The sequence below is a fragment of the Panthera uncia genome, chromosome F2 (genome assembly GCF_023721935.1).
Source record: "Panthera uncia isolate 11264 chromosome F2, Puncia_PCG_1.0, whole genome shotgun sequence".
In the NCBI taxonomy this organism is placed as follows: domain Eukaryota; kingdom Metazoa; phylum Chordata; class Mammalia; order Carnivora; family Felidae; genus Panthera; species Panthera uncia.
In genome coordinates this window covers 31,316,175-31,329,593 of record NC_064812.1, presented here as the reverse complement: position 1 = coordinate 31,329,593, position 13,419 = coordinate 31,316,175, and the positions used below count along the sequence as shown (strand labels likewise).

General features: G+C 37.7%; 1 protein-coding gene across 2 annotated transcripts in view; it reads left to right on the top strand.

Annotated features, from left to right (window-relative positions):
• Positions 1-13,419, top strand: part of OXR1 (oxidation resistance 1) — a 225,880-nt gene that overhangs the window by 101,867 nt on the left and 110,594 nt on the right. The gene's annotated exons all lie outside the window — the stretch shown is intronic.

The following is a 13,419-nucleotide window of genomic DNA, read 5'->3' as shown; positions in this document are numbered from 1 at the left end:
AATAAAGGCTGTGTGTAACAGGTGGCTGCATCCGCACTGTAACCTCAGTGTTTAGCACAGGCTTGCTTCAAACATGTAGTTGTTCAGTAAACCACATTAAGTTTTTTTACAGGCTACCCGATTTGCTTTAGTAAAAGCTCTTTTATGAATTTTAAACTTACAGCAGTTTTGTGAGGCATTTCTTTTCCATGAAGCCTAACACTTAAAATACCCTTTATGTATCCAACAGTAAGTGCTGCTATAAGCAGTTCAAAATCTCTTTGAAACACTCCCTCCGTTAAGAAAAAAATTTGTTAAATACTTGACAAGCACCCTTTCTCCTAGAGAAGCTAGAGGGTTTCTACGGACCAGGGGAAATCGCCTCTCCTTCATCCATCCCCTTGAGAATCTTAGTTGAGAACTGACACCATTCATCATTCAGCATCGTGACCCCGTTTTTTCCCATTCAGTACTTCACCTGAGAGGGGAAGTGCTCTTACTGGTCTTCTGCAGGGTGCATTTTGAAAAGGGTGCGCACTATCTGTAAAATTCACATCTCAGGTTAAGATTGTATCCTTGGCATTGTAATGTGTTATTAGCAAAAGTACTTTTATAATCCTACCTGCCAACAATTAACATCTATAAATAGAAAGATCACATGATTCCAAAATTACCCAAGTCTTGGAAAGAGTTTTTATCATAGATCTTCCTTTAGCCAAGGGTTTTTTCTCTACCAACTTCAAAAAAAAAAAGCTCAATTTGAACAAACTCTGATGATGTAATCAAGCAGATTTATCCATATCATAAAAATAAACCAACACACTTAGGAATTTAAAGTCACATTATCATAGTCAACAATAATGTATGGTACACTTAAATTTATTTTAAGAGGGTATATCTTATGCTTAATGTTCTTACCATAATAAAATTTTAAAAATACTTTCAAAAAATAAAATAAGTCACATTACCATAAATTCATTAATCTACATGCTGTAATTAACAGATATAATATAAAGAAAAAAAAAGGTAAACTAGGAAAGGGGAGCCTGGGTGGTTTAGTTGGTTAAGCCTCTGACTTCGGCTCAGGTCATGATCTCAAGGTTTCTGAGTTGGAGCCCTGCGTTGGGCTCTGTGCTGAGAGGGCAGAACATGCTTTGGATCCTGTCTCCCTCTCTCTCTGCCCCCCCCCCAAAAAAAAAAACATTAAAAGAAATGTAAACCAGGAAAATAAATTAAAAACTAAGCTAGAAAAATAATCTAGAATAGGGGATCCCCTGGGTGGCTCAGTCAGTTGAGCATCTGACTCTTGATTTCAGCTCAGGTCATGGTCCCAGGGTCATCGGATTGAGCTACTGCTCAGTGTAGAGCCTTCTCGGGATTCTCTCTCTCCCTCTCCCTCTGCCCTTCTTCCCTGCTTGTGTGTTCTCTCTCTCTCAAATAAATAGGTAAGTATTACATATATAATATAAATAAAATAAATATAATAAAATAAATAATATATATTATGTTATATATATTATTTATTTTAGAGAGAGAGAGAGCAATGTGGGTCTCAATCCCATGAACCATGAGATCATGACCTGAGCTGAAATCAAGAGTTGGACGCTCAACCGACTGAGCCACCCAGGTGCCCCATAAAAATAGATTAAAACCTTGGTTTCTGAACATAACTTGTTCTGGAAACATGCTTATAATCCAAAGCACTTACTTATCAAAGCGAATTTCCCCATAAGAAATAGTGGAAACTCAGATGATTCATTCTACAACCCCAAAATATTCATATAAAAATGGTTACAATACTGTAATACACAATAATAAAGAAAATACAAAATATAAAGAAAAATAAATTAACCTGCACTTACCTTTGAAAACCTTCATGGCTGGTGTGAAGCAGACAAGAAAGAGGAGGGTTATTGTGTAGGACAACTTGCACTATCACTAATGGAATCACTGCTATCTATTGACTCAATGGAATATTTCTTTCTTTTTTTTTTTTTTGTACAACTTTAAGAAGGAACCTATCCAATGACCTAGAATGAAGCAAAGCATTCCTTAGCTTACTCTTGTCTGGAAAAGCAGAGGGCTGTCCGTAGGTGCTTTGAAGTGACAAAAACACACTAGTGCCAGTTGTGGGCACCTTCCAACGTTCTGAAAAATCACTGATTCCTGCCAAACACCACCGCCTGAGACAGAGCATCTGAGTATGGGAGACAATCACCCACAATCCTGCAGCAAGACAGAGAGAGAGAGAGAGAGAGAGAGAGAGAGAACCATTGGCTCAGTTGTGATCATGTGACATTCAGCATCATAAATTAAAATTTATTAGAAATGTTTGCTCTTCTGGTGGAACACTTACAGAACAAGTTACTCACAAGGCAAGGTTTTACTGTATTTTTAAAGAAGAGCTCTTAGCAACCTGGATCCCAAAGGTGATGGACAGCTAAGAGAAAGCAGTGCCTAAGAACCAGTACTACTCATAGGAAACTATGCACATCAGAGGCCTAATGGGCAGGTCTAAACACAATTAAAATATTGAGTTGGTCTTACAAAACCCTGAAACAACTACACTTAACTGATGAGTGAGTCACGTCTAGCTCCTGTCAGATTCCTAATGAGAGCAAATAAGAAAGAGCAAATGACAAAACATTGGGAAATCTCTATCTTGTGTAGATATGGCGCATATATAGATGTAGATATTTGCTTATATAGGCACCTGTCACATACCAGTTCACAAGCGTGTTTGATATGACAATGTGTGTGTTTTTGTAGCTTTCTTGTTCATATTCAAACACAATGCAAATATAGATAGCATTCCCATCTATGTGAGATATAGAAATGTCAAAACCCTCCTTTGCATCTTCTGCAGATGTTGAAAACCACGTGTGTATATTTTGTTCAGGGTGTGTGTGTGTGTGTGTGTGCTTTTAACAAGAAGTCTAGTTTAAAAAAAGAACCAATTCCTTCCATTTTTATGTGCTGTTCTTGTTTCCTGGGAGTCTGAAGCTATGCTAAATTATTTGAAGATGAACATCAGCACATCTTCAGAACACTTCTGCCCTCTCTTTTTGCTCACCACTTAAAGCTGCGAGGAAACGGTCTGTCATTTTCTGTACATAGCTAACTCGGCAAAACTTTTGAGGATAAGCAGCATCTCCCAGTGTGGTTGTGTACATAACAGGAGAATATTAGCTGAAGCACTTCATAAATGATAGAGCATTAAACATATGTAAGGCACTGTGGCCATTAGCATTACTTTAAGCCAGCCATGTCATTAAGGGAAAGAATGGAAATTAATATCTATTAAGGACCTAGTTATAGCAGAATATCAGGAACTTTACTAGAAGTTTTACATATGTTGTCTTATTGAATAGCATTCATAGAGAATACTGCAGGAACTCTTTTCTCTTTTAATGTTTATTTATTTTTGAGAGAGAGAGCGCGTACATGGGCCTGTGTAGGTGGGGAGGGCCAGAGAGAGGAAGACAGAGGATCTGAAGCAGGGGTTGCACTGTAATTAGGGGCTCGAACTCAGGAACAGAACAACCATGCGACCGTGACCTGAGCTGAAGTCAGAAGCTTAACTGACTGAGCCACCCAGGTGCCACACTACTGGAACTCTTAAAGGTGCCAAATAAAGAGTTTGTAGTGGATACAAACGTAGTTCCATAGGAAAGATGTGACATCATAAATCTTTATTTGAAAATGAATCATAGTGCCAGTTTATAACATTTCCCTCTAAAAAGCATTGGTTTGCTTTACTAGGCAATGAGTAGTTCATTATGGAGCTGTCAGAACTTGGCAAAGGCAATAGATTCTGTATTGCATACAAAATCTTAGTATCTTTGCTGTGATATAGAGTGTCATTTTTATAAACTGGTAGTAACATGAACTCTGCTTCCTTTATAACCATTGTTAGTTCGTTACAGTATCCTAACTCTGCACACAGTTTTTACTGACCTTTATATCTTTTAAACTGCCCCTGAAGCCCACTGTCTTGGCATCCAGTAATCTTTGGACTTGCAAGGATCTGAGTTGATATTTTTTGCATTCTATGATCATGATTCCTACCCCCAAATAAAATACAGAATTATATGTGTATATCTCAGTGAGCTGCATTGAAGGATCTCATAAAAAATATGATGACAGGAGAGAATTAAAAAAAAAAAAAAGCATCCACCAAAATCTTCTCCAGGATTTTGAAGTTAAAAGACATTCTCATGGAGTCAGAGAAAGTCAGGCTCTTGAGGCTGCCATTTGCTTCCATAGAGCTAACAGGGAATGTGGATTAAGAGGGCACAAGGAGAGAATTATTATGACTTCTATGCATTCATTCAATTACTAAGTGTTCAGCACCATGATGGATGTTGTGGTGGACTCTCTCCTGTACTAACTGGGGAAAAAAAAAACACAGAAAGAAATAACAATAATAGCATAATATTAATATAAGGTATACTGTATCATGATGCAGTTGGAGGTTCTAAGGGAAAAATGAAACTTACGTTTGAACAGTGAGCTCACAGCATTTAAATACCTGTAAAGGTACAAAACACCAGCTAGGTCAGTACCCAGCTTATCAAATGTACTGCCTGTCAGTGCTATTAAGACTAAATAATAGAGATTTGTTAAAGGTGGTCATGCCATTGATTTACCTTATGATAAGAAACTGTACAGAAGTTAGATACGGAGTTATTTTGTCATTTCATGGTAGACTTGTAGGGTCAACTTAGTAACATATTATGCGGAGCATGCTGGCACTGTTTCCAAAATATTCGATGAGCCAAGAGCAAGTCCACAGTCACAAGGTGGGTACAGTTTCCTGTGTGCAGAAACGGAAACTTCTGAATCTCCCACACTGCCACCAGGGGTCAGGCACCGGGTGGGAGGAGAGGGCACTCTCCCAGACAGGAAGTGTTGTATTACCCAGGGCAGCACCAGAACCACAATCCCTGTCCTCTCTTCCTGAAAGCAGCATATTGCTGGCTGAGTAGATTTGAAGGGAGGACCTCAGAAATGTTCTGCCCTCGCAAAGGTATGTGTAAGTGCTCTCAGCTTTAAAGAAGTCATTTTGGAAAGTCAGATAAGGCTGGCTTTGTGTTGTATTTTCAAAATCCGGATAAGCTATATAGAAATCTTGGTTACTGCTTCTAAAAAGGGAATGTTTGGTAGGGGAGGTCCAGAGAGGGTAAACTATGCTGAAATACTAAATCTAAATATAGAATCTAAAAAAGACTTTCGGTGCATGTACATTATTTGTCCCTGATTTACTATAGGTACTGCTGCTAACTACAATTCTATCAGGAGTTGCTCCCAGATATAGATTCAGACATAGTGATTTAGAGTTTGTTTTCATGTACAATGGCCACTTATAACAAGTCATCAGTAACTTCTTTTCATGCATTCACTGGAAGTCATTTGTCAATAAGGTTTCCATATTGTCTTACCTTGCCCCTAACTGAAAAATTGTGCACAGCTCAGGTAGTAACAGTGATCAAGTCACATGCTTATATTTTATCACCACTGCTCTGGGTTTCAAAAACTGGTAATACATTTCATTAGACTCTCCTCACCATCTGTTTAACACTTGGCTTAAATGCATTTGTTTTCCTTCAGCATTTTATTCCTTTAAGTTCTCTGGGCTCCAGAGAAATGAGGAGAGAAATAGGAGGTTTTTGTATTTTTTTATTAAGTTTTGGTCAAACAAGTCAAAATAACATTATTATTATTGATGGATCGGCCTGTACTTTTAAATGGAAGGAATAAAGCTATAAAAAGATCTGATGCATGTGAGTAACCTCTTTGATTTTTAATGGCATGCAGCTGATGGAATTCATTATTGACTTTTAAAAATGAAATTGCTCTGCATTATTATTTATTTATAATTTTGCCTTTCTAAAGAAGTAATTACCATAACTAGGTTAGTTTTTCCTCAATCACAGCAACTATGTGACAACATCAGAATGTGTAATATTACCACTTAGTCATGAGGCTTAATGATGTTGAGGATATTATCTCTTTCAAATTAGTAATAAATTCATGAGCATAATGCACAGCTAAAAGGTTGAGGATCTTTTCTTTTTATTTGAGTAATTTCAAAAGTAATTATTTCACATTATAGGGCAATTTATGTATACAATTCTCATTACAGAAACAGAAATGTTTTTAATTAGAAACAATCTAATTTCAATTTTCCAGTTCAGCACACAGATTTTGGGATGGTAATCATGATATATGCAAAATGCCCAAGTAAAATATTTAGATGATTAGTTTCAGCTCAGACAACTTTTTAATTTTAATCACAAATTCTAAAGCTTTTAGGTCATCAAGGAAGTTGATCACCAGTCATAACAAGATTTAATTTCCAAGCATTGCCCAACATTTAATCATTACATTTAGTTCAAATTTGAGAAATAACTAGTTCAAATCTGAGAAATTGTCTAGTTTTCAGTCTTCATGATTCAAAAAATATGCAAGGATGGAAAAATCTTCAGTATTAGACATGAAGCCAGAGATGATTGAACAATGTATGAAACCCTTTTTGAAAGCTGATGTTTTCAAGTATCATTTCATACGTAGGACAGCAGTTATTGCTTATATAATCAGGGAAGCTGGTACAGACCGGATTCAGACCACCATTGAGTTTCAGTGAAGCTCCTGGTTAAATTAGATCGATCCCTCCTCCATTCTTCTACGTCTCCTCCAGGCCATCCTCGCCTCCCCTAGTTGCTTCCTCCTATCCTGCTCTTCCTCTTCCTCCCTTCTTTACCTTGTACCCTCTTGATGCTTGCACACTCAGACATCTTTTTGCACAAATGGATCTGTTTTTTTTAGCAGTGGTCAACACTGTGAAACTGAAGGATAGTAATTAATATTTCATACACAGCACTTAAGCTTCTTCACCTAGATTATGCATTTTGCTTCATTGTACCCATCCATAGGCACTTAATAAATGCTTATTGATTGTCTAGTAAGGTTGTGTTATGACTTATTTACAGAAATTTCATACCTTCTGCAGTTACCAATACTGTATTTCTTTGATTCTAAGATCTGCCTTCCCTCCATCGCCTGCCCCCCCATTTTAGCTTTTTAAAATTGATGGATGGTGTATCATGGTTTAATTAATTTTTCAATCTTGGTGGTACACCTGATAAGGCATGCTGTTCTAGACATGAAATATGGCAGTGAAAATATAGATAAATCTAGTACTTGCATAATATGATAAAGGCTGTGCATTTCACATTCAAACAGGTTAAGAGTATTCTTTCTTTGTTATGTGGCTGGCTTATCCATTGCCAGTTTTGGTCTCTCCTCACCACCTTCCTTTACCCTGATTCCCTTATCCTGTGGTTCTACCTGTTCTTGAGTCTCTGGAAAATACTCAAAGAATTTTATTAGTACATTAACTACCAAAATTTAACTGTCATGAAATGGAAAGAGTACAAGGTTTTAAAACTAAAGACATAGGTTCAAGTTATGGTTCTGTTCCTTAAAACTCTGAGTACTTAGTGATCCAGTAACTATTCTTAGAGCTTCAAATTATAGATCTAGGGGCACCTGGGTGGCTCAGTTGGTTAGGGATCTGACTCTTGGTTTTGTCTCAGGTCATGATCTCATGGTTCGTCAGATCGAGCCCCATGTTGGGTTCTGTGCTGACAACACAGAGCCTGCCTGGAATTCTCTCTCTCTCTTTCTGCCCTTCCCTACTCATGGTCTCTCTCTCAAAATACATGCATACATGCATCCATACATAAAGTTATACATCTAAAGAACAGAAATAATATGAATAACTTGAATAATTTCTTCATCATAGAATTGTGAAGACAATTTGTAAAAAAAAAAAAAATTGAGCCAGTTAAACTATTGAATATGAAATGTATAAGACAGTACCTTATAAACCATGAAATACTATTTGCTTATAAATTCTAAGCATCAACATTAAAAAAAAAAAATTAGACAAGCCTATGTGTAAGTGGAAATTGGGAGGAGGAAGGAAGAAGAAATGAAAGAATTTTCCCCAAACTAAAGAGAATGAATTCCGCATTTTAATTAACCCATTAACTCACTGTCTGAATGACAAGGAGCACTGTGAGATCTCTCCCCAGAGAACTTCCAGCAGAGTCCTAGTTATTTTTGAATCCCCCTGCTGAATGCTTGCCATTCTCTGAGAGCTTGTATCCTTTATTGAATTAGCAGAACCACAGCCCACAGCACCTCCGTGGCATTAAAAATAAAAGAGGTTACTTAGATCCCCAAATTCCTTTCCTATCTTTGTTCCTTCCACTTAAGAGACAAATCGATCTGTAAATTACAGTAAGGCTTTTTGGCTTTAGAAAATGTAAGTATGTTTAACAGTGAGTTTGGGAATCCTTGTATGACAAAGAATTTTGTCTAACTCCCCGACTTTTGGAGGAAGACATGGTGGAGGGGAGTGGGGTGGGTGGGTTGCCAGCAATTAGTATCTTTCTGCATTTGTTTGCATTAATTTCTTGGTCTGGTCAAAGCAACCAAACCCTAGTTTGTTGTCTATTTGTTCGTCCCCAGTGTTAATTTATTTACCAGGCCCTGTTATACATAAAGACTTAAACTAAAATGGAATTTTCACATGAACATACATTTTAATAGAGCTTTACCTTACACAGAAACAGAATTCTAGGTAGGTATAAGCTAATGCCCACTGAAAAAAACACTACGAATTGCGATAGTAACTGTGGAAAGGGTCCCACTCTCTGGTTCTAGATATTCAGGAAGGAGAACTGATACAATATCAATTGAACCAGATAAGATGAGTCACATAGTTACTGCCATAGCCAGGACCCTTTTTCTGCCATAAAACAGACTTCAAATATTTTCAATTTGAAATTTCATCTATAGTTCACCAATGAGAAATGCACTGCATAGAAGGACACAGGTACCATCACATAGAAACCAAAAGTGCTTTATTTTCTTTTAAACTGTTTAGAATTTCAGAATTCTCTCATACTTTTATTGTATTGGCTTTCACAGTTTCAGGAACATAATAGTAAAAAATAAATGTCACTGCTGTTTCTTCAAAACACAGGGAACTTCAATGGTACTTAAAGCAGTACTGCTTAGTGTAAATTCCATTGCAATAGTGAGCGTGAAACAGAGACTGTTTTTTAAAAGGTAGTGTGTGTGTGTGTGTGTGTGTGTGTGTGTGTGTGTGTGTGTTGTTTATGAGGATAGGGATACTTTCAAAAGTCCAGAGTAAAGAAAAGAAAGAGGTGCTGTATTAAAGGCACTTGTAGGTGTGAAAAGGAGGATTCAAGGAGTCAGAATTTGGTTAGTACTTGAAAATCTTGTTTCCTTTCCTGTCCCTGCCAGTGGAGAGTCTTTCAATTTCTCATTTCAATCACTTGATTTCCAGAGACCGTAAGTTGTAACTCTAACATGAACAATTGCCATTTAATAAAATACAGGGATTTAAAATTTTCCTGTCTCAATTTATTAGTAATAACAGCAAACATGAACAGAAGAGTGACTTGGTGTTAGGTACTATACTAAGTGCTTTACATATATTAACTACTTAATATGTTAATACATTTAGACATGATGGTAAGAATCATACATTAAGCATTTCAGTTCATAAGCACCATTTTTCTAGATGTTCAGTCCAAGAAATATTGGTGTAATTCTAGACTCTTCTTTTTCCTCTCCCACTTTGCATGTTTCCTCCTGGGTCCAGATTCCATCATCTTATGACAACAACTGCAGTCTAACTAGTATTGCTCCCTGATTGGCCTCCTTCTTGCTGCCTTTGCTCTCCTCTGCAAAATTCCCCAACTCCCACCCCACTCCTGCCGCCCCACCCCCAACCGGTCAGCTTTCAGTGAGACAGCTGGAGAAATATGCGACAACGTGAATCTCCTTCTGTCACTGCTCCTGTGCCTAACTCCTGCAAGGCTCCCGTTTCTCTTCAGAAGCTGAAGTTGTCATGACAGCACACAGGGCCTGACCTGATCACCCGCCTGCATGGGCACAAGTGTGTGCCACACACACACACACACACACACACACACACACACACACCTGTTGCCTATAATTTCCTCCTTGTTCACTCCACTTCAACTACACTGGCCTTCTTGCTGTCCGTTGAACCCACCAGGCATGCTTCTTTCTTAAGGTTTTTGCAATTTACTGTTCTTTCTGCATCGGAGGCCTCCCCATCGAGACTGATGCTGCCACTACAGTCACTTTCATTAGTCTGTATTCAGAAGTTGACTTTCCAGTGTGACCTTCCCTGGCTGCCCTATCTAAAATTCCAAATCTCGTCTGTTCCTCAACAGTTCATATTCCTCTTCTCTGCTTTTCTTTTTCTCCTTAGCACTTATCTCTAACACATATATATGTATTTATGTTTATCTTGCTAATTGGAATGCAAACTCTACGAAGAAGAAGCTTTTTTTTTTTTTTCATATTTGATCACTCATATCAAGAACAGAGCCTGGTATATAATATGTCCTAAATAAATATTTGTTGAATATGTCCTCAGATCAACCCTGTGCATTAGATATAATTATTAGCCCCATTTACAAATGAGAAAGTTAAGGCACAGAAAGATGAAGAATTTGCCTAAGGTCAAACAAGCTTATTAGCGAGTGTTGGAGCCAGAATTCAAACCCAAGGCCCTGCTCTAGAGTCTGTGTTCAAACCACTCAGATGACTGAGTAAATTAATTGGAAAATTGAACTATATGTAGATTCATCTATTCACTGGGATTTTCTTCAATATACTTTCCTTCCAGTTAAATGGAAAATAGTTGTCTTTCTTAAACAGCACAGTCGCACATAACAAATCCTCTTTACTTCATCACTTTTGGAATTTTTTTTCTAAAAAGAAGGTATGGGTTTTTAACATAGAAAAATATGAAAACAAATGACCCAACCCCACTTCTGTTGGCTGTCAAACAGCAATAATAAAGTAACATATGGGAAATGGTTTTTTTTTTAAGTTAACAAAATGGAGAAGTATAAAATGGAAACCTTTATTGAACACCTGCTATGCTGTGTAACAAATAAACCCCGGGACTATATATTTGGTAGTACAAGTAGAATCTAATGAGAGAGACAGACACATACACAGTTATAATCATGCACTTCTTGGGACACCTGGGTGGCCCAGTTGGTTAAGCATCTGACATCTTCTCAGGTCATAATCGCACAGTTCGGTTCGTGGGTTCAAGCCCCATATCAGGCTCTGTGCTGACAGCTCAGAGCCCAGAACCCGCTTTGGATTCTGTCCCCTTCTCTCTGCCCCTCCCTGCTTGCATTCTGTGTCTATCTCTCTCAAAAATAAACATTAAAAAAAATTTTTTTATATCATACACTTCTTTAAGTGCCACAGTAGGGTTATATATAATTTTGAGTAGGAATTTAGAAGAAGAAACACCAAACAGAGATCTGCTGAAAGCTGAAAGCAGGGCTTTACAGAGTGAGTTGTGCAACAGGTAGATAAAACAGTGAGTGGAGGGGAATTAAGGGTCTCAAAGCTGAAGACGGGGGTACATGGCTGGCTCAGTAAGTAGAACATGAAGTTCTTGATCTTGGGGTCATGAGTTCGAGCCCAACATTTAGCACAGAGCTTAGTTAAAAAAAAATAAGAAGATACAATTTTTGAAAGAAGATGTTGGGGAATGCCAATAAGTAGGTGTGCCATATCACAATTTTGCCTTAGGGGATGAGACTAAGAGCAATATTTTAAAATAACATTTCATATGCTATAGAATAGAAATTATAGGAAAATGAGTTATCTGATAAGTATGTACATTTTGAATTTAATTCATAGAAGAATATCTTTACTTATCCAAATGCAGCGTGTAGAAAATTGTCAATTTCATCTTTTCAGGCTACTTCAATCTCATTTTTCATAGGATTCAGGTTGCAGGGTACTGACAAAAAAGAACAAGAAATTCTACTCTCCAAACTGTTATTTGCTTAATATGTTAGGCCGGTTCCAACTTCTTATATGTAAGGGCAAAGCAAAAAAAAAAAAAAAAATTATCCTGAGTCTATTTCTGTTCAGTGTTTTTTGTCCTTGTATGTTTCCTTCCCCACCTCGTTCATCTGGAAAGTCAAGTTTCCAACAGATCATCTCTCTGATTTGACAAGGTCACTGTGAACTTCCTGTCATCCAGAATGTTAGCAGTTTGATCTTGCTTAGTGACAGACTGCTTGGTCAGTCAGGTCCTCCTTCCAAAAAAAGGGCACAATGCTCTTACGTAGCGGTGACTTTATCCATAAACAACTAAAAAATAAATAAGAGATTTAGGTGATAAATGTTAAAAAGAAAATAAAGGTCATGTGAAATTGGAGTGGGGCAGGGCTGTGGCACAGTGGTCTTTGATATTGATGGGGGGCATGGATGAGAAGGTATCATTAGAGCTGAAACCCAAATGATGAGAAGCCATACACGCATCCAGGGGAGTAGCTAACCATGTAGAGGAGGGATAATAAGTGCAAAAATTAGGGGATGAAAATGAATTTGGTTCAAGGAACAACAACAAACAACAACAAAATACCAGAATGCCTGGAGAGGGTGGTAATACTGACAAAATGAGGTTTCAGAGTTAACCAGTGACTTGATGTACCCTCATAATTAAACTTCATTTCTGACTATGAGCACTGGAAATGTTTACCTGTATCTCAATTATAAATCTGCTATTTCTAATAGAGAATTATTGAATTTGCTCTGCCCTGCATGATTTGTAATGACCTTTAACATACATTCTAATTTTACATGAAGTTCCCCAATAGCCCCATGAAGTAAGTAGGACTAACATTGTTTCCATTTTATAGGTAAGGAGAAGATGGCAGGTAAATGTCACACAATGTGCTTAGATAGGCCTGCAGCGTCCCCTCTCTGCTCCCCCTACTCATCCTGATTTCCATGCTTCATCAAGATTATCAAAATGTCAAAACTGTCTTTTAGCCCAGACTTGAAATGAATCTGGGGCTTCAGGATAACTAAGGGTTCATCCTTGCTGAAAAAAGAAAAACAAAAAGAGTTGGTATAATGAATAAATTAGCACTAACAGCACACGAGTTATAGCAAGGATCTACACACTCGCCTTTTAGCCACATCACTGATTCTGTTCGTGGCTGGTTGATGCATCATGTAATGTTCCCTGTCAGATCTGAGTTTTAAACGATTCATTCTGGAACATGGTTTTGAAGAAAATAGGACAGGTTACTCCAGTGAGACATGGTGACGACCTGAACTGTGTTAATTACAGTTTAGGTCTCCTAGCCTCAACCACCTTAGTCACCAAGGGGATTCTGCACTATGTCATCAGTAATTCTTCCCTATCGGAGCCTTTTTGCACTGCTGGTGGGAATGCAAACTGGTGGGGCTGCTCTGGGAAACAATGTGGAGGCTCCTCAAAAAACCAAAAATAGATCTACCCTATGACCCAGCAATTGCACTACT